This window comes from Rhipicephalus microplus, unplaced genomic scaffold, assembly GCF_043290135.1.
Source record: "Rhipicephalus microplus isolate Deutch F79 unplaced genomic scaffold, USDA_Rmic scaffold_165, whole genome shotgun sequence".
In the NCBI taxonomy this organism is placed as follows: Eukaryota; Metazoa; Arthropoda; class Arachnida; order Ixodida; family Ixodidae; genus Rhipicephalus; species Rhipicephalus microplus.
The window spans coordinates 197942-219839 of NW_027464736.1; the positions used below are offsets into that span (position 1 = coordinate 197942).

Consider the following 21898-nt stretch of genomic DNA (forward strand, 5'->3'; position numbering starts at 1 on the left):
TGGGGAATAGTGTAGATGCGTAGACGTGGCGAGAGCACGCGTCTTCAGGTTCAGACGCCGCGTGAAGATGTGAAATAAAAATGCCTTCGCTTGCCACTGCAACTGTAAACAGAAACACCAACCAAACCCCATTTTCTAGAGGCTTTTTTATTTTTCGTTGCGAAACGGGTGAATTCGAAAAGCGGAAATAGCTTGGCACATACATACACACTTCTACACACATACATACATACACATCGCACATGCATACACATCGTATACACACTTCTAGCTTTCCTCCGAAACAGTAATGATAATTTCCTCAATAGTTTTATTAATATGAGTAGGAATGTTAAAAAAAATAAGAAACTTGAGTATGTACGTGTGAACATAACAAAATAAAAGAGACCCTCCATATATGAAATACACACGGAAACATTTATTTTCCCAGAGCAATCGTAAGTGTAAACACAGCTAGCGCACTCCCTGCACGCGAATACCGCGTCAGCCGGGGCGGCGTGCCGCCACCGTCTCGGACACTCGACGCACCCACGCCGTTTACCCCGGTATCATGGGTAAATCCGAACACTCCTTCTATCATTGAATTTATTGTCGAACTCACCCCGCAGGGGGTGAGTGGGCCGATCCCGGAGGTAGTGCAATACCGGGCCAACCCGTGGCGGAGGTGAAGCAAGCTTCAAGCACTCCGCCGCATCACAAAAATAAGTTTAATATCTTGGATCCAAATAGGATCCGTATCAGATATTAAGCTGATAAGAACAGATACTACACTTTGATCTTAGCCAAAAGGCCGAGAAGCGATGCAATTCATTAGCACGTAATTAAAATCCATTCTTTCACGGACCTCCGGGACCACCGGGCCTGACCAAGGGTGCGGCGCCCTACCGGCTGCCCCAGCGTCCACCCTTTCTCACCAAAGGGCTTGGCCAGTCGTCATGGCTTAGAGCCATGGTGGAGCTGCATTGGAGCAGGCCGGCAGAGCAGGGGCTGAGCCGCACGTCCACCCAGGGCCGGGGAACCCTGGGCTTAGTCGGGAAGGCCGCCTTGGGCGACCACCCGCCAGCTAAGCAAGCGACCCCAGAGCTTATAGCTCAATACAGCGGTGATAGCGGGGTGAGCCTTTTGCCCACCGCGGAGCGTCACTCCCCTGCTGCCGCACCCCGAAGAGAGGCCGCAAGCGGATCCCGCAGGCATAACACCTTCGCGGGTCCAAAGACCCCAGACAGTCCTGCTGGAGAGGCCAGGCGGTCAGGGGTGGGTTTGGACCCACGCCCTGACCTCAGGACAGGGGAAGAACGTATAAGTTGCGGTGCAACTGCCCAGTCAGCTCCCGAAGGAACCCGGTTTGGATGCACCGCAAGCGTAAGAAGGAAGCGGGAAAAGAGAAGCGAGAGGAGAAAGAAAAAAAAGAGTGAAAAGGGTTGTCCCCCCTCAAGGGGGGGCATCCAACCCCGGCCCAAAGGCCAAAAATGTAGTCCCGAGAGGTAGGACTACACTTTGATCTTAGCCTACTACACTTTGATCTTAGCCAAAAGGCCGAGAAGCGATGCAATTCATTAGCACGTAATTAAAATCCATTCTTTCACACCTCGTACTTAGTTCTGGCCAAAAGCCGGGCAAACAGTAGCAAAGCAATTCCGACGTCCACCCATGCACAACCAGCATTGTGCACCGACAGCGGCAGCGCTGGCTTCACGGCATTGCTTTTATCCCCAGTCCGCTTGAAGTTTCTAGTTTCGCTTACAAACATGTTAAAACTGAAACCTTCTTTTTCCCAGAGGTCGAAGCCACGCGTGCTTGCTTGCATGCGTACTCTCTATGCGCCCATGACGTCACACCAAATGCTTGCCGGCGAACATTATCAGGCATGTCGCGAGAGATGCTACAGCACTTGTTTTAAAAACTGATGCATAGTGTACATGTCCAACTCGAGCACCAAAGTCTGGAAGGAAAAAAAAAAAAAAAATGATTGTGCAAAATGTGAATACGTCACCCATCCAACATGGCTTCTACGCCGGCTGCCCAAGCAACGCCTCTGCAACGACGCCCACAATCATCGGCAAAAAGGTGAAAAGGTGGTGCCTTTGGCTGCTTCAGCACGCTCAACATATGCCTTGCAAGTTCCGACGTGTCGGAACACCGCACCGAGGTCGACGAAGGTCCTGCCGTGAAAGGCAGACCCGGGAATGCGTGCGAAACGTCTACCGCGTGGGTTGGTTGTGAAGCCGGTGAATGAAGGATCATGTGGCAGAGGGTGACGGAACGTGAGTGTGCGACTTGCCGCTGCGATGTCGTTCAAGCGTTCAACGGGCCGGCAGGTTCTGTCTGTCGTGGTCGAAAACGTCCGAGTTTTGCTGATTCCGAGGGGTAGGAGTGCTATGGTGGCGTGTACGAGGCGCTGGTGCGGCGCTCCGTCGATCGTGCCGGACGGACATGAGGCGGCCGAAGGCGGTCGTCAAGTGGTCGCGGAAATCAGTGGAGAAGTACTCGCCTGCGCTTTTCGTCGAAGACTCGCGACAGACGGTCTTCGGGAGACACGGGTGGTTGCACAAATGCGACCGTGCGTCAACGTGCAGCCATATTCGTGGATTATTTCGCCCCATTACGATAGCTTCGTCACTGCGCTCGCTGGTGTTGCTTGTTTTTGTTGACCTTCACTTGTGGCTCACACCCACTGTGGGGGATTGGCTGGTTTGTTGTTCTGCTTCTTCGACTTCTACATACTCGGCTTAGTGAAGCTGTGAGGAGTGACGAGTGGGTACGGAGGCAAAGCGCGCCCGGGGCGTGATCTCACGCGTCCTGGGGTCCACGTCGCTTCAGGTACGTGCGTGGTGCGTCCGTACGTCTAGTGCGCAATTTCCTTGGAACTTCCAGCAACTGGCAATTCCATTGAGGTGAGCGTGCGAGGATGTTCGTTGTAATTAACGAGAGCCAACGGTGGATGAGCTGGTATGAGATGGTGTTCAGAAATGAAGTGTTTGATCAACAAGGCGATGCCCGCCGTGGTGGTCTGATGGCCGTAAGGTACTCGGCTGCTGACCCGCAGGTGGTGGGATCGAATCCCGGCCGCGGCGGCTGCATTTCCCTGTGCTCAGATTAGGGTGCACGTGAAAGAACCCCAGGTGGTCGAAATTTTCCCATAATCATATGGTGGTTTTGGGACGTCAAACCCCAAAGGTCAGTGGACATAGGAAAAGCACATCGGGGCTTTGCCGCTCCACCGTACAGCAGGTGTGTGCGGAGTGGGTCCTGTGGCGTTCTTTGCGATTTTAATTTGTGATGGGGAATAGTGTAGATGCGTAGACGTGGCGAGAGCACGCGTCTTCAGGTTCAGACGCCGCGTGAAGATGTGAAATAAAAATGCCTTCGCTTGCCACTGCAACTGTAAACAGAAACACCAACCAAACCCCATTTTCTAGAGGCTTTTTTATTTTTCGTTGCGAAACGGGTGAATTCGAAAAGCGGAAATAGCTTGGCACATACATACACACTTCTACACACATACATACATACACATCGCACATGCATACACATCGTATACACACTTCTAGCTTTCCTCCGAAACAGTAATGATAATTTCCTCAATAGTTTTATTAATATGAGTAGGAATGTTAAAAAAAATAAGAAACTTGAGTATGTACGTGTGAACATAACAAAATAAAAGAGACCCTCCATATATGAAATACACACGGAAACATTTATTTTCCCAGAGCAATCGTAAGTGTAAACACAGCTAGCGCACTCCCTGCACGCGAATACCGCGTCAGCCGGGGCGGCGTGCCGCCACCGTCTCGGACACTCGACGCACCCACGCCGTTTACCCCGGTATCATGGGTAAATCCGAACACTCCTTCTATCATTGAATTTATTGTCGAACTCACCCCGCAGGGGGTGAGTGGGCCGATCCCGGAGGTAGTGCAATACCGGGCCAACCCGTGGCGGAGGTGAAGCAAGCTTCAAGCACTCCGCCGCATCACAAAAATAAGTTTAATATCTTGGATCCAAATAGGATCCGTATCAGATATTAAGCTGATAAGAACAGATACTACACTTTGATCTTAGCCAAAAGGCCGAGAAGCGATGCAATTCATTAGCACGTAATTAAAATCCATTCTTTCACACCTCGTACTTAGTTCTGGCCAAAAGCCGGGCAAACAGTAGCAAAGCAATTCCGACGTCCACCCATGCACAACCAGCATTGTGCACCGACAGCGGCAGCGCTGGCTTCACGGCATTGCTTTTATCCCCAGTCCGCTTGAAGTTTCTAGTTTCGCTTACAAACATGTTAAAACTGAAACCTTCTTTTTCCCAGAGGTCGAAGCCACGCGTGCTTGCTTGCATGCGTACTCTCTATGCGCCCATGACGTCACACCAAATGCTTGCCGGCGAACATTATCAGGCATGTCGCGAGAGATGCTACAGCACTTGTTTTAAAAACTGATGCATAGTGTACATGTCCAACTCGAGCACCAAAGTCTGGAAGGAAAAAAAAAAAAAAAATGATTGTGCAAAATGTGAATACGTCACCCATCCAACATGGCTTCTACGCCGGCTGCCCAAGCAACGCCTCTGCAACGACGCCCACAATCATCGGCAAAAAGGTGAAAAGGTGGTGCCTTTGGCTGCTTCAGCACGCTCAACATATGCCTTGCAAGTTCCGACGTGTCGGAACACCGCACCGAGGTCGACGAAGGTCCTGCCGTGAAAGGCAGACCCGGGAATGCGTGCGAAACGTCTACCGCGTGGGTTGGTTGTGAAGCCGGTGAATGAAGGATCATGTGGCAGAGGGTGACGGAACGTGAGTGTGCGACTTGCCGCTGCGATGTCGTTCAAGCGTTCAACGGGCCGGCAGGTTCTGTCTGTCGTGGTCGAAAACGTCCGAGTTTTGCTGATTCCGAGGGGTAGGAGTGCTATGGTGGCGTGTACGAGGCGCTGGTGCGGCGCTCCGTCGATCGTGCCGGACGGACATGAGGCGGCCGAAGGCGGTCGTCAAGTGGTCGCGGAAATCAGTGGAGAAGTACTCGCCTGCGCTTTTCGTCGAAGACTCGCGACAGACGGTCTTCGGGAGACACGGGTGGTTGCACAAATGCGACCGTGCGTCAACGTGCAGCCATATTCGTGGATTATTTCGCCCCATTACGATAGCTTCGTCACTGCGCTCGCTGGTGTTGCTTGTTTTTGTTGACCTTCACTTGTGGCTCACACCCACTGTGGGGGATTGGCTGGTTTGTTGTTCTGCTTCTTCGACTTCTACATACTCGGCTTAGTGAAGCTGTGAGGAGTGACGAGTGGGTACGGAGGCAAAGCGCGCCCGGGGCGTGATCTCACGCGTCCTGGGGTCCACGTCGCTTCAGGTACGTGCGTGGTGCGTCCGTACGTCTAGTGCGCAATTTCCTTGGAACTTCCAGCAACTGGCAATTCCATTGAGGTGAGCGTGCGAGGATGTTCGTTGTAATTAACGAGAGCCAACGGTGGATGAGCTGGTATGAGATGGTGTTCAGAAATGAAGTGTTTGATCAACAAGGCGATGCCCGCCGTGGTGGTCTGATGGCCGTAAGGTACTCGGCTGCTGACCCGCAGGTGGTGGGATCGAATCCCGGCCGCGGCGGCTGCATTTCCCTGTGCTCAGATTAGGGTGCACGTGAAAGAACCCCAGGTGGTCGAAATTTTCCCATAATCATATGGTGGTTTTGGGACGTCAAACCCCAAAGGTCAGTGGACATAGGAAAAGCACATCGGGGCTTTGCCGCTCCACCGTACAGCAGGTGTGTGCGGAGTGGGTCCTGTGGCGTTCTTTGCGATTTTAATTTGTGATGGGGAATAGTGTAGATGCGTAGACGTGGCGAGAGCACGCGTCTTCAGGTTCAGACGCCGCGTGAAGATGTGAAATAAAAATGCCTTCGCTTGCCACTGCAACTGTAAACAGAAACACCAACCAAACCCCATTTTCTAGAGGCTTTTTTATTTTTCGTTGCGAAACGGGTGAATTCGAAAAGCGGAAATAGCTTGGCACATACATACACACTTCTACACACATACATACATACACATCGCACATGCATACACATCGTATACACACTTCTAGCTTTCCTCCGAAACAGTAATGATAATTTCCTCAATAGTTTTATTAATATGAGTAGGAATGTTAAAAAAAATAAGAAACTTGAGTATGTACGTGTGAACATAACAAAATAAAAGAGACCCTCCATATATGAAATACACACGGAAACATTTATTTTCCCAGAGCAATCGTAAGTGTAAACACAGCTAGCGCACTCCCTGCACGCGAATACCGCGTCAGCCGGGGCGGCGTGCCGCCACCGTCTCGGACACTCGACGCACCCACGCCGTTTACCCCGGTATCATGGGTAAATCCGAACACTCCTTCTATCATTGAATTTATTGTCGAACTCACCCCGCAGGGGGTGAGTGGGCCGATCCCGGAGGTAGTGCAATACCGGGCCAACCCGTGGCGGAGGTGAAGCAAGCTTCAAGCACTCCGCCGCATCACAAAAATAAGTTTAATATCTTGGATCCAAATAGGATCCGTATCAGATATTAAGCTGATAAGAACAGAGTGAGGTTGTCAAAAGAGGCAGCACACAAGAGAGAAGTAGAAGTCTCGGCCTTGCTGGCCCGATCAAAGGCCGCCCGGACCTCCGGGACCACCGGGCCTGACCAAGGGTGCGGCGCCCTACCGGCTGCCCCAGCGTCCACCCTTTCTCACCAAAGGGCTTGGCCAGTCGTCATGGCTTAGAGCCATGGTGGAGCTGCATTGGAGCAGGCCGGCAGAGCAGGGGCTGAGCCGCACGTCCACCCAGGGCCGGGGAACCCTGGGCTTAGTCGGGAAGGCCGCCTTGGGCGACCACCCGCCAGCTAAGCAAGCGACCCCAGAGCTTATAGCTCAATACAGCGGTGATAGCGGGGTGAGCCTTTTGCCCACCGCGGAGCGTCACTCCCCTGCTGCCGCACCCCGAAGAGAGGCCGCAAGCGGATCCCGCAGGCATAACACCTTCGCGGGTCCAAAGACCCCAGACAGTCCTGCTGGAGAGGCCAGGCGGTCAGGGGTGGGTTTGGACCCACGCCCTGACCTCAGGACAGGGGAAGAACGTATAAGTTGCGGTGCAACTGCCCAGTCAGCTCCCGAAGGAACCCGGTTTGGATGCACCGCAAGCGTAAGAAGGAAGCGGGAAAAGAGAAGCGAGAGGAGAAAGAAAAAAAAGAGTGAAAAGGGTTGTCCCCCCTCAAGGGGGGGCATCCAACCCCGGCCCAAAGGCCAAAAATGTAGTCCCGAGAGGTAGGACTACACTTTGATCTTAGCCTACTACATCAAAGAGAAGTTTATTCACTTCCAACTGAGTAAACAATCACATCATTATACGTACACAATACGCAGCCATATTTTGGCCGGATACAGTTCAAAAGGGGCGTAAATAAATACACATTCATTGACGTAAGAGACAAAACGCTTGATGAACTATATACACTATGTACAAACTTGCTATGCGCACATGCTTCTGTACGCCTGAATAAGCACTACACACACCACATATATACATGAATGGAACACACTAAGATATTTACATATTTACAGCGTTGCTTTCCCTTAGCTCTTGTAACAAAGAATTGAGGAAGAAAAGGAGGGGGGGGGGGGTTAATGGCTTATCAGGGGGGCGTGAAGCTTGCCCTCTCTTACAAAAAAGAATTTGGTATGCCAGCGTCGGAGGAAGCACTCCTCGCCGCTGGCCTCGAGTTCGCCCGATAGGTGAGCCCATAACAGCCGCCTTATGCGCGAGACGGTCGGGAACGCGGCTCGCACAGGCTTCCTGCGCGCCTCTGCTAATGAGCGCCTTTGCCAGATAGCCAGCAATGTGTAAACAAGCACCAGTTGGGCAAAGGCACCCTTGTTGCGCTTGTGGTAAGGAGGGGGCCGGATACCAAAGGAATGGGCTACCATCCGCCACACGGGTTTCACCGAGATACACTGAAAAAGCGCGTGATCCTGCGTTTCCACTGCGCGGCAGTTAGGGCAGCGTGCATCTGGGACAATTCCAAATTTGTTGAGGCGTTCTCTGGTGGGGAGCACAGCCCAGGCCTTTTTCACCAGAAAGTCGTGTGCATCACGGGGGGTGCCGCAGCGAAGCGAGTTCAGTTCGCGCCTCGCGCGCTCAGCGCGTTTCCGGTCCGAGTCGCTCAACTGTTCCAGCGTGATAGCTTCGACGATGCGCGCTGGCGGGTCCTCGTCCACGTCGCCGTCAGGCACTTCTTTTTGCAACATGCGCCACGTCGCAGATGCCGATTTATAGAAGGGCGCAGGCTCCTCCGCAAAGGGTCCGGTGTGACGGCCTGCATCCAACCAGTCATGCCTCACTCCGCTCCAGTACAGTAGTAAGTTGCGACCCAAGTAATCGCTCGCGCGCACGAGCATGCGGGCGGTTTTCAGGGCCAGGACCCTACTTACGGTCAGAACATGCGGGAGACCGAGACCCCCTTCAGACGTTGCCAGTTGCAGCATGTTTTGTTTCACCGGTGGCGGTTTCCCGTCCCACATGTATGCGTTTATGAGCTTAGACAGCTGGCTTACTGCTCTTGCGGGCATCACCGCCACTCGGCTCGCATGCGAGGCTAGGGCGCAAATGCTTGTCTTGACCGCTACGGCTTTCTCTCTAAGCGTCAGGCCTCGCAGGTCTGCGCGCTCTGACACTTGTTCAGCCCTTTCGAGGACTCGGGACCACGTCGAGGCCGCAACTCCTTCACAGGAAAAGTATATACCAAGGACCTTCACTGTGCTCACCGCCTCGTAGTTGCCGATCGCGTGCGCCGGGAAATGGCCGAATAGGAGTGCCTTGCACTTTCCCTCGTTCAACTGCGCTCCTGATGCGAGGGCGTAGGATGCAAAGACCTGGCGAAAACGGTCGAGGCTACTAGGGTCCCTGACAAAAAGGGAGATGTCGTCGGCGTACGCGAGCACTTTCAAGTCCGCTGATCCTGTGAGGGGGAGGCCTCGGATGTGCGCATCGCTGGCAAGAGACGAGAGTAGCGGCTCTATCGAGAGTACAAAGAGGGTCGGGCCGAGTGGGCACCCCTGCCTTATCCCTCTTGTGTATTGGAAGGTAGCTGTCGTGGAGCCATTTACCACTACGTGGCATCTGAGATCAGAGTACAGGAGCTCGATCACTTGTACAAAACCTGGCGGGAGGCCGAACTCTCGAAGCGTTTCGAACAGGTAAGTGTGCCTAACTCTGTCGAAAGCTTTTGCTTGATCGAGGGAAAGAAAGGCTCCCGTGACTCTTTTCTCAGATGCGTATTGAAAGACGTCTCTTGTGACAGTCAGATTGGCAAACATTGACCTGCCCGGGACTGCGCAGGCCTGATGCGGACCAATGATGTCTGGCAAAAAGGACTTAAGCCGACTGTTTAGAATTGAAGCGACGATCTTATAATCGACGTTGAGCAGCGTGATTGGACGCCACGACGACGGCGTGTTCCGCGGTGCACCCTCTTTCAGAATAAGGACTACGCGCCCCATGCCAAAAGAGGCAGGTTTCGCGTGTCCTTCAAGGACCGTGTTGACGACTGCCAGGAGCGGTTCCTTCAGGGTCTCAAAAAAAGTGGCATAGAAGCCCGCGGTGAGGCCGTCCGCGCCGGGGGCCGAGTTCGGTGGCATTTGCTCGATCGCGGCCCTCAACTCCTCTAACGTGGCTGCGCCACACATGGTCGAGCCCTGATCTTCTTCCAGGCACTTTAGGGATTTGTACAACTCCGACAGGCACGCTGGCACCGAGAGGGTCGTCGTGGGGTCCGGCTCGCGGAACGCTGACTCAAAGTGCTGCAAGAAAGTCGCCTCGATCTCGGTCGGGTCCTTCGTGAGCGTACCGTCGGGGCGCATGACTTCCACTATGCGTACCGAGCCGTTTCCGCGTACTTCGCGCGGGGCGGCCTCTGACTGTTCATCGGAGGCGGCCCGAGTCGCACATCTTTCGCCGTTAGCCGCCCGAAGTAGTCTTTCGTACTGCACCTTAAGGGAGGAGAGGTAATCTCGTGTACAGGTGGTGAGGATGTCCGCACTCTGAATGATACGCATTCTGCGCAGTATCTCATTCATCTCGGACGTCATGCGCTTTCTTCTTTCACTACCTTCTTCTTGGAGAAGAGCCTTCCATGCCGCCTTGAGGTCGTCCCAGGTAGTCGGTGTTATGCGGGAGGTCGCTCTGATCGAGGCCTCTATGCGTGCCTGGATCTGTGGAACGGACACTGGATCCTTCAGTAGTGCCGAATCCAGGCGCCACGACATATCATTCGATTTGGGGCCAGGCTTTGCACGGACTGTGGTTAACAGTGGCGCGTGGTCAGAGAGACGAGTCAAAGCAGATGGTAGCGGGAGCACCTCACACGCTGCTAGGGAGGGCAGTAGGAACTCTGGTAAGTAGGCACGGTCGAGCCGGCTAGCGGTGGCCTTTGACACTCGGGTGGGGCCGAAATCGTCGTCGTGGAGGACGACCCATGCGTCGGAAAGTCGCAGGCAGCGGAGCACCCTGATGAGTTCTTTTGCGTGGTAGGCTGAGCCACCGCGACCCGGTCCCCGGATATCCCTCGTAGCGTCTACCACACAGTTGAAGTCTCCCAGGACCACATGCGGGAGGGGGGCTAGCAGGAACTCTCCAAGCTCCCTGAAGAAGGGATTGGTCTCCGATCTCGTGACAGGCGCGTACACGTTGACGAACCGGACTTTCTGCCCATCGATGAAAATATCGACTATCAACGTGCGGCCATCGGCCCCGAACGCGCAATGAGCCTTTTGTCTAAACCTCCCGGAGACAAAGACGACCCCGACCCCGCAGGACTTAGCCCTCGTCAAGGAAAAAAAAGCTTCGACCTGGCACAGGCTACGGAAGTGCGCGACGTCGAGGGGGGAACGGAAATTCGCCTCCTGGACGAACAGCAGGTCAATATCTTGGGAGCGGGCAAACGAAATGACCGCGGTTTGCTTCGTTTTGTCGCGGAGTCCGCGCACATTCCAGGTAGCGAAGCGGAGTTGGTCAGTCATTCGAGGGAACTAGAGGGCGAGCGGGGGGGGGGGGGGGGGGGGGGGGGGGGGCATCAGTGTGCGGGAGGTGGAGCGCTCAGCGAGGGGGGAACAGCAAACGGCGCGCTCGCCTGTGCTGCCATCTGTGGCTAGGTAAACAAAACGCCTCGCTGGCTTTACGCCTGCGCTGCCATCTGTTGCGAGGTAATCAAAACGCCTCGCTGGCTTTAGGGGGCGGTTCCCCTTTGCCGGCGGTGCTCTGGGCTAGCTTCTGCGTCTTCGCCCTCGGGGGGGCGTCACTGTCACTGCTCCTGGCGTCCGGCCCGGTTCGCCGCTGCCGCGCCTCTCTGCTTGTGGCTCTCCCCCTCGGATCCTTCTTATCATCCTCTCCTTGCCGTCGGCGCGAGCGAGAGCGTGCCCGCTCATCACGGCCTGGCGCTGGCTGTGACGCAAGCGGGTCCGGTTTACGACTCAAGTGGGGCGGCGCGTGATCAAGGGGGAGCCGGGAGGTGGGCGGCAGGTTTGATTGAGCGCCGTGGCGGTGGCGGTCATCCGGAAGCTCGTAGTACCCGCGGCTCACGATGGGCAGGTCGTCTCGTGTGGGGTCTTTAATGCCGTCATCTAAGTCCTGAGCGGACACTGGGGCGAGCATATTCACCGGCGCTTTTGAGATGGAGAGGGGAAGCTCATCCCTGTCAGTTGTTGCGGCAGTGTCTGAAGTGCTGTGACAGCCATCCTGGCCCGACAGGGGGGCGGACGGTGTAGAAGGAGCCGAGGGTGTCGAGACGGTTTCGAGGTCACTCGACTCTGTTTCTGATGACGTGGCGGCGGTGTCGTCATTCCTCTCGGGCCTCTCTTCCTCGTTGGCGGGTGAATTTGTCACAGGGACACTTGCGAGCAAGCTACTGTCCGTATCATGGTCTCGGCTGGGGGAAGCTGTCGGCGGCGTGCGAGCCGCGGTCCTGGGCGTCAAGACTTGCATGCGCGAGTGGAGTACGCCTGGCCTGGGTGCTGAGGGGCCGCTCGACTGCGCTAAGTTCGGCTCAAGGTTTGTCACTGAGGGGAAACCGCGTGCGGCGGACGCGTAGGTGCGCCTCCTAAAACAATCTCTCGTCCCGTGTTGCCCCCCACAACGCTTGCATTCGGCTGAGCAGCCCTCAGTGTCGTGCCCGAAAATTCCACATCGTTTGCAGTAAGGTGCGGAGCACGCGGTCGCCATATGGCCCACCTCGCTGCATCGTGCGCACACCCGCCTCATGCCTCGGTATTCGAACATGACACGGTGCCCCGCAATGGTCGCAAAGTTGGGCACCGGTTTGCTCATTTCGATTTTAACGACCCTGACGCCGTTTAACTTATTTTGACGGGAGGCCACAGTAGCAAACGAAATGCCCCGCACCTTACCATACTGCGCCAGGGCGTTGCCAAGTATCTCGTCGGGCATATAGGCTGGGTACCGGTAGGCGTTTACATACGTGACCGGCGGCCCTACGGCCTCAACCGGTACGCTTATGCCATTCACCCGGAAACCCTCAGCCACCATTAACTTAGTTGCCTGACTGGCGTTACGGGTGCATACGAGAAACTTGGCACCGCCCATATGCTGCAACACGAACACACTATCATCGCCTGCAACTACTTCGACTGCATCGATCAAGTCATCAAGAGAAACGTCGCCATCCGGCGCCGTAAACAGGAAACAGTTTTCTCTCACAGGTAAATCGGATGTGGCCGCCATTCTGAGGGCGTTGTCGCCGGTGGAAGGGGGCGTGACTGGTGGAAACTTGTGTCGTGCAGGCGCGCTGCACACTGGTAGTAGCGGCTCAGCCGAGGCGGGCGCCGCGCAGGATCAGGAGGCGGCCGGTAGGCAGCAGGGGGGCTCCGGGACGGCGGGCGTGGACCGGGGACCTTGCTCCTTCCGGCATGGAACAGGCGGGCACCGGGCGGGAAGGCCCGAAACCCAGGGGCAGCGGTCGCACGTCGGAGACGGCAACGCCACGCAGGCTATTCTTGGAGGCTTGAACCCCGGGGATGACGTCAGCGTGACGTGACCCCGGGTCCGACGTAGTGACTCGCGCGAGGCAACTGCTTACACGACCCTTGATCTTAGCCAAAAGGCCGAGAAGCGATGCAATTCATTAGCACGTAATTAAAATCCATTCTTTCACACCTCGTACTTAGTTCTGGCCAAAAGCCGGGCAAACAGTAGCAAAGCAATTCCGACGTCCACCCATGCACAACCAGCATTGTGCACCGACAGCGGCAGCGCTGGCTTCACGGCATTGCTTTTATCCCCAGTCCGCTTGAAGTTTCTAGTTTCGCTTACAAACATGTTAAAACTGAAACCTTCTTTTTCCCAGAGGTCGAAGCCACGCGTGCTTGCTTGCATGCGTACTCTCTATGCGCCCATGACGTCACACCAAATGCTTGCCGGCGAACATTATCAGGCATGTCGCGAGAGATGCTACAGCACTTGTTTTAAAAACTGATGCATAGTGTACATGTCCAACTCGAGCACCAAAGTCTGGAAGGAAAAAAAAAAAAAAAATGATTGTGCAAAATGTGAATACGTCACCCATCCAACATGGCTTCTACGCCGGCTGCCCAAGCAACGCCTCTGCAACGACGCCCACAATCATCGGCAAAAAGGTGAAAAGGTGGTGCCTTTGGCTGCTTCAGCACGCTCAACATATGCCTTGCAAGTTCCGACGTGTCGGAACACCGCACCGAGGTCGACGAAGGTCCTGCCGTGAAAGGCAGACCCGGGAATGCGTGCGAAACGTCTACCGCGTGGGTTGGTTGTGAAGCCGGTGAATGAAGGATCATGTGGCAGAGGGTGACGGAACGTGAGTGTGCGACTTGCCGCTGCGATGTCGTTCAAGCGTTCAACGGGCCGGCAGGTTCTGTCTGTCGTGGTCGAAAACGTCCGAGTTTTGCTGATTCCGAGGGGTAGGAGTGCTATGGTGGCGTGTACGAGGCGCTGGTGCGGCGCTCCGTCGATCGTGCCGGACGGACATGAGGCGGCCGAAGGCGGTCGTCAAGTGGTCGCGGAAATCAGTGGAGAAGTACTCGCCTGCGCTTTTCGTCGAAGACTCGCGACAGACGGTCTTCGGGAGACACGGGTGGTTGCACAAATGCGACCGTGCGTCAACGTGCAGCCATATTCGTGGATTATTTCGCCCCATTACGATAGCTTCGTCACTGCGCTCGCTGGTGTTGCTTGTTTTTGTTGACCTTCACTTGTGGCTCACACCCACTGTGGGGGATTGGCTGGTTTGTTGTTCTGCTTCTTCGACTTCTACATACTCGGCTTAGTGAAGCTGTGAGGAGTGACGAGTGGGTACGGAGGCAAAGCGCGCCCGGGGCGTGATCTCACGCGTCCTGGGGTCCACGTCGCTTCAGGTACGTGCGTGGTGCGTCCGTACGTCTAGTGCGCAATTTCCTTGGAACTTCCAGCAACTGGCAATTCCATTGAGGTGAGCGTGCGAGGATGTTCGTTGTAATTAACGAGAGCCAACGGTGGATGAGCTGGTATGAGATGGTGTTCAGAAATGAAGTGTTTGATCAACAAGGCGATGCCCGCCGTGGTGGTCTGATGGCCGTAAGGTACTCGGCTGCTGACCCGCAGGTGGTGGGATCGAATCCCGGCCGCGGCGGCTGCATTTCCCTGTGCTCAGATTAGGGTGCACGTGAAAGAACCCCAGGTGGTCGAAATTTTCCCATAATCATATGGTGGTTTTGGGACGTCAAACCCCAAAGGTCAGTGGACATAGGAAAAGCACATCGGGGCTTTGCCGCTCCACCGTACAGCAGGTGTGTGCGGAGTGGGTCCTGTGGCGTTCTTTGCGATTTTAATTTGTGATGGGGAATAGTGTAGATGCGTAGACGTGGCGAGAGCACGCGTCTTCAGGTTCAGACGCCGCGTGAAGATGTGAAATAAAAATGCCTTCGCTTGCCACTGCAACTGTAAACAGAAACACCAACCAAACCCCATTTTCTAGAGGCTTTTTTATTTTTCGTTGCGAAACGGGTGAATTCGAAAAGCGGAAATAGCTTGGCACATACATACACACTTCTACACACATACATACATACACATCGCACATGCATACACATCGTATACACACTTCTAGCTTTCCTCCGAAACAGTAATGATAATTTCCTCAATAGTTTTATTAATATGAGTAGGAATGTTAAAAAAAATAAGAAACTTGAGTATGTACGTGTGAACATAACAAAATAAAAGAGACCCTCCATATATGAAATACACACGGAAACATTTATTTTCCCAGAGCAATCGTAAGTGTAAACACAGCTAGCGCACTCCCTGCACGCGAATACCGCGTCAGCCGGGGCGGCGTGCCGCCACCGTCTCGGACACTCGACGCACCCACGCCGTTTACCCCGGTATCATGGGTAAATCCGAACACTCCTTCTATCATTGAATTTATTGTCGAACTCACCCCGCAGGGGGTGAGTGGGCCGATCCCGGAGGTAGTGCAATACCGGGCCAACCCGTGGCGGAGGTGAAGCAAGCTTCAAGCACTCCGCCGCATCACAAAAATAAGTTTAATATCTTGGATCCAAATAGGATCCGTATCAGATATTAAGCTGATAAGAACAGATACTACACTTTGATCTTAGCCAAAAGGCCGAGAAGCGATGCAATTCATTAGCACGTAATTAAAATCCATTCTTTCACACCTCGTACTTAGTTCTGGCCAAAAGCCGGGCAAACAGTAGCAAAGCAATTCCGACGTCCACCCATGCACAACCAGCATTGTGCACCGACAGCGGCAGCGCTGGCTTCACGGCATTGCTTTTATCCCCAGTCCGCTTGAAGTTTCTAGTTTCGCTTACAAACATGTTAAAACTGAAACCTTCTTTTTCCCAGAGGTCGAAGCCACGCGTGCTTGCTTGCATGCGTACTCTCTATGCGCCCATGACGTCACACCAAATGCTTGCCGGCGAACATTATCAGGCATGTCGCGAGAGATGCTACAGCACTTGTTTTAAAAACTGATGCATAGTGTACATGTCCAACTCGAGCACCAAAGTCTGGAAGGAAAAAAAAAAAAAAAATGATTGTGCAAAATGTGAATACGTCACCCATCCAACATGGCTTCTACGCCGGCTGCCCAAGCAACGCCTCTGCAACGACGCCCACAATCATCGGCAAAAAGGTGAAAAGGTGGTGCCTTTGGCTGCTTCAGCACGCTCAACATATGCCTTGCAAGTTCCGACGTGTCGGAACACCGCACCGAGGTCGACGAAGGTCCTGCCGTGAAAGGCAGACCCGGGAATGCGTGCGAAACGTCTACCGCGTGGGTTGGTTGTGAAGCCGGTGAATGAAGGATCATGTGGCAGAGGGTGACGGAACGTGAGTGTGCGACTTGCCGCTGCGATGTCGTTCAAGCGTTCAACGGGCCGGCAGGTTCTGTCTGTCGTGGTCGAAAACGTCCGAGTTTTGCTGATTCCGAGGGGTAGGAGTGCTATGGTGGCGTGTACGAGGCGCTGGTGCGGCGCTCCGTCGATCGTGCCGGACGGACATGAGGCGGCCGAAGGCGGTCGTCAAGTGGTCGCGGAAATCAGTGGAGAAGTACTCGCCTGCGCTTTTCGTCGAAGACTCGCGACAGACGGTCTTCGGGAGACACGGGTGGTTGCACAAATGCGACCGTGCGTCAACGTGCAGCCATATTCGTGGATTATTTCGCCCCATTACGATAGCTTCGTCACTGCGCTCGCTGGTGTTGCTTGTTTTTGTTGACCTTCACTTGTGGCTCACACCCACTGTGGGGGATTGGCTGGTTTGTTGTTCTGCTTCTTCGACTTCTACATACTCGGCTTAGTGAAGCTGTGAGGAGTGACGAGTGGGTACGGAGGCAAAGCGCGCCCGGGGCGTGATCTCACGCGTCCTGGGGTCCACGTCGCTTCAGGTACGTGCGTGGTGCGTCCGTACGTCTAGTGCGCAATTTCCTTGGAACTTCCAGCAACTGGCAATTCCATTGAGGTGAGCGTGCGAGGATGTTCGTTGTAATTAACGAGAGCCAACGGTGGATGAGCTGGTATGAGATGGTGTTCAGAAATGAAGTGTTTGATCAACAAGGCGATGCCCGCCGTGGTGGTCTGATGGCCGTAAGGTACTCGGCTGCTGACCCGCAGGTGGTGGGATCGAATCCCGGCCGCGGCGGCTGCATTTCCCTGTGCTCAGATTAGGGTGCACGTGAAAGAACCCCAGGTGGTCGAAATTTTCCCATAATCATATGGTGGTTTTGGGACGTCAAACCCCAAAGGTCAGTGGACATAGGAAAAGCACATCGGGGCTTTGCCGCTCCACCGTACAGCAGGTGTGTGCGGAGTGGGTCCTGTGGCGTTCTTTGCGATTTTAATTTGTGATGGGGAATAGTGTAGATGCGTAGACGTGGCGAGAGCACGCGTCTTCAGGTTCAGACGCCGCGTGAAGATGTGAAATAAAAATGCCTTCGCTTGCCACTGCAACTGTAAACAGAAACACCAACCAAACCCCATTTTCTAGAGGCTTTTTTATTTTTCGTTGCGAAACGGGTGAATTCGAAAAGCGGAAATAGCTTGGCACATACATACACACTTCTACACACATACATACATACACATCGCACATGCATACACATCGTATACACACTTCTAGCTTTCCTCCGAAACAGTAATGATAATTTCCTCAATAGTTTTATTAATATGAGTAGGAATGTTAAAAAAAATAAGAAACTTGAGTATGTACGTGTGAACATAACAAAATAAAAGAGACCCTCCATATATGAAATACACACGGAAACATTTATTTTCCCAGAGCAATCGTAAGTGTAAACACAGCTAGCGCACTCCCTGCACGCGAATACCGCGTCAGCCGGGGCGGCGTGCCGCCACCGTCTCGGACACTCGACGCACCCACGCCGTTTACCCCGGTATCATGGGTAAATCCGAACACTCCTTCTATCATTGAATTTATTGTCGAACTCACCCCGCAGGGGGTGAGTGGGCCGATCCCGGAGGTAGTGCAATACCGGGCCAACCCGTGGCGGAGGTGAAGCAAGCTTCAAGCACTCCGCCGCATCACAAAAATAAGTTTAATATCTTGGATCCAAATAGGATCCGTATCAGATATTAAGCTGATAAGAACAGAGTGAGGTTGTCAAAAGAGGCAGCACACAAGAGAGAAGTAGAAGTCTCGGCCTTGCTGGCCCGATCAAAGGCCGCCCGGACCTCCGGGACCACCGGGCCTGACCAAGGGTGCGGCGCCCTACCGGCTGCCCCAGCGTCCACCCTTTCTCACCAAAGGGCTTGGCCAGTCGTCATGGCTTAGAGCCATGGTGGAGCTGCATTGGAGCAGGCCGGCAGAGCAGGGGCTGAGCCGCACGTCCACCCAGGGCCGGGGAACCCTGGGCTTAGTCGGGAAGGCCGCCTTGGGCGACCACCCGCCAGCTAAGCAAGCGACCCCAGAGCTTATAGCTCAATACAGCGGTGATAGCGGGGTGAGCCTTTTGCCCACCGCGGAGCGTCACTCCCCTGCTGCCGCACCCCGAAGAGAGGCCGCAAGCGGATCCCGCAGGCATAACACCTTCGCGGGTCCAAAGACCCCAGACAGTCCTGCTGGAGAGGCCAGGCGGTCAGGGGTGGGTTTGGACCCACGCCCTGACCTCAGGACAGGGGAAGAACGTATAAGTTGCGGTGCAACTGCCCAGTCAGCTCCCGAAGGAACCCGGTTTGGATGCACCGCAAGCGTAAGAAGGAAGCGGGAAAAGAGAAGCGAGAGGAGAAAGAAAAAAAAGAGTGAAAAGGGTTGTCCCCCCTCAAGGGGGGGCATCCAACCCCGGCCCAAAGGCCAAAAATGTAGTCCCGAGAGGTAGGACTACACTTTGATCTTAGCCTACTACACTTTGATCTTAGCCAAAAGGCCGAGAAGCGATGCAATTCATTAGCACGTAATTAAAATCCATTCTTTCACACCTCGTACTTAGTTCTGGCCAAAAGCCGGGCAAACAGTAGCAAAGCAATTCCGACGTCCACCCATGCACAACCAGCATTGTGCACCGACAGCGGCAGCGCTGGCTTCACGGCATTGCTTTTATCCCCAGTCCGCTTGAAGTTTCTAGTTTCGCTTACAAACATGTTAAAACTGAAACCTTCTTTTTCCCAGAGGTCGAAGCCACGCGTGCTTGCTTGCATGCGTACTCTCTATGCGCCCATGACGTCACACCAAATGCTTGCCGGCGAACATTATCAGGCATGTCGCGAGAGATGCTACAGCACTTGTTTTAAAAACTGATGCATAGTGTACATGTCCAACTCGAGCACCAAAGTCTGGAAGGAAAAAAAAAAAAAAAATGATTGTGCAAAATGTGAATACGTCACCCATCCAACATGGCTTCTACGCCGGCTGCCCAAGCAACGCCTCTGCAACGACGCCCACAATCATCGGCAAAAAGGTGAAAAGGTGGTGCCTTTGGCTGCTTCAGCACGCTCAACATATGCCTTGCAAGTTCCGACGTGTCGGAACACCGCACCGAGGTCGACGAAGGTCCTGCCGTGAAAGGCAGACCCGGGAATGCGTGCGAAACGTCTACCGCGTGGGTTGGTTGTGAAGCCGGTGAATGAAGGATCATGTGGCAGAGGGTGACGGAACGTGAGTGTGCGACTTGCCGCTGCGATGTCGTTCAAGCGTTCAACGGGCCGGCAGGTTCTGTCTGTCGTGGTCGAAAACGTCCGAGTTTTGCTGATTCCGAGGGGTAGGAGTGCTATGGTGGCGTGTACGAGGCGCTGGTGCGGCGCTCCGTCGATCGTGCCGGACGGACATGAGGCGGCCGAAGGCGGTCGTCAAGTGGTCGCGGAAATCAGTGGAGAAGTACTCGCCTGCGCTTTTCGTCGAAGACTCGCGACAGACGGTCTTCGGGAGACACGGGTGGTTGCACAAATGCGACCGTGCGTCAACGTGCAGCCATATTCGTGGATTATTTCGCCCCATTACGATAGCTTCGTCACTGCGCTCGCTGGTGTTGCTTGTTTTTGTTGACCTTCACTTGTGGCTCACACCCACTGTGGGGGATTGGCTGGTTTGTTGTTCTGCTTCTTCGACTTCTACATACTCGGCTTAGTGAAGCTGTGAGGAGTGACGAGTGGGTACGGAGGCAAAGCGCGCCCGGGGCGTGATCTCACGCGTCCTGGGGTCCACGTCGCTTCAGGTACGTGCGTGGTGCGTCCGTACGTCTAGTGCGCAATTTCCTTGGAACTTCCAGCAACTGGCAATTCCATTGAGGTGAGCGTGCGAGGATGTTCGTTGTAATTAACGAGAGCCAACGGTGGATGAGCTGGTATGAGATGGTGTTCAGAAATGAAGTGTTTGATCAACAAGGCGATGCCCGCCGTGGTGGTCTGATGGCCGTAAGGTACTCGGCTGCTGACCCGCAGGTGGTGGGATCGAATCCCGGCCGCGGCGGCTGCATTTCCCTGTGCTCAGATTAGGGTGCACGTGAAAGAACCCCAGGTGGTCGAAATTTTCCCATAATCATATGGTGGTTTTGGGACGTCAAACCCCAAAGGTCAGTGGACATAGGAAAAGCACATCGGGGCTTTGCCGCTCCACCGTACAGCAGGTGTGTGCGGAGTGGGTCCTGTGGCGTTCTTTGCGATTTTAATTTGTGATGGGGAATAGTGTAGATGCGTAGACGTGGCGAGAGCACGCGTCTTCAGGTTCAGACGCCGCGTGAAGATGTGAAATAAAAATGCCTTCGCTTGCCACTGCAACTGTAAACAGAAACACCAACCAAACCCCATTTTCTAGAGGCTTTTTTATTTTTCGTTGCGAAACGGGTGAATTCGAAAAGCGGAAATAGCTTGGCACATACATACACACTTCTACACACATACATACATACACATCGCACATGCATACACATCGTATACACACTTCTAGCTTTCCTCCGAAACAGTAATGATAATTTCCTCAATAGTTTTATTAATATGAGTAGGAATGTTAAAAAAAATAAGAAACTTGAGTATGTACGTGTGAACATAACAAAATAAAAGAGACCCTCCATATATGAAATACACACGGAAACATTTATTTTCCCAGAGCAATCGTAAGTGTAAACACAGCTAGCGCACTCCCTGCACGCGAATACCGCGTCAGCCGGGGCGGCGTGCCGCCACCGTCTCGGACACTCGACGCACCCACGCCGTTTACCCCGGTATCATGGGTAAATCCGAACACTCCTTCTATCATTGAATTTATTGTCGAACTCACCCCGCAGGGGGTGAGTGGGCCGATCCCGGAGGTAGTGCAATACCGGGCCAACCCGTGGCGGAGGTGAAGCAAGCTTCAAGCACTCCGCCGCATCACAAAAATAAGTTTAATATCTTGGATCCAAATAGGATCCGTATCAGATATTAAGCTGATAAGAACAGATACTACACTTTGATCTTAGCCAAAAGGCCGAGAAGCGATGCAATTCATTAGCACGTAATTAAAATCCATTCTTTCACACCTCGTACTTAGTTCTGGCCAAAAGCCGGGCAAACAGTAGCAAAGCAATTCCGACGTCCACCCATGCACAACCAGCATTGTGCACCGACAGCGGCAGCGCTGGCTTCACGGCATTGCTTTTATCCCCAGTCCGCTTGAAGTTTCTAGTTTCGCTTACAAACATGTTAAAACTGAAACCTTCTTTTTCCCAGAGGTCGAAGCCACGCGTGCTTGCTTGCATGCGTACTCTCTATGCGCCCATGACGTCACACCAAATGCTTGCCGGCGAACATTATCAGGCATGTCGCGAGAGATGCTACAGCACTTGTTTTAAAAACTGATGCATAGTGTACATGTCCAACTCGAGCACCAAAGTC

At 53.9% G+C, this 21898-nt stretch overlaps 4 non-coding genes and 2 pseudogenes across 4 annotated transcripts; all 6 read right to left on the reverse strand.

Annotated features, from left to right (window-relative positions):
* Window positions 1-610: 610 nt before the first annotated feature.
* LOC142791398 (U2 spliceosomal RNA) lies at window positions 611-802 on the reverse strand. Its single transcript, XR_012890192.1, has one exon. It is a non-coding gene; the product is annotated as a U2 spliceosomal RNA (small nuclear RNA).
* Window positions 803-3890: 3088 nt separating this feature from the next.
* On the reverse strand, window positions 3891-4082 carry LOC142791399 (U2 spliceosomal RNA). Its single transcript, XR_012890193.1, has one exon. It is a non-coding gene; the product is annotated as a U2 spliceosomal RNA (small nuclear RNA).
* Window positions 4083-6424: 2342 nt separating this feature from the next.
* Window positions 6425-6599, reverse strand: LOC142791380 (U2 spliceosomal RNA; annotated as a pseudogene).
* Window positions 6600-15498: 8899 nt separating this feature from the next.
* On the reverse strand, window positions 15499-15690 carry LOC142791400 (U2 spliceosomal RNA). Its single transcript, XR_012890194.1, has one exon. It is a non-coding gene; the product is annotated as a U2 spliceosomal RNA (small nuclear RNA).
* A 2342-nt stretch (window positions 15691-18032) lies between these two features.
* LOC142791381 (U2 spliceosomal RNA) lies at window positions 18033-18207 on the reverse strand (annotated as a pseudogene).
* Window positions 18208-21311: 3104 nt separating this feature from the next.
* Window positions 21312-21503, reverse strand: LOC142791402 (U2 spliceosomal RNA). Its single transcript, XR_012890196.1, has one exon. It is a non-coding gene; the product is annotated as a U2 spliceosomal RNA (small nuclear RNA).
* Window positions 21504-21898: the final 395 nt, after the last annotated feature.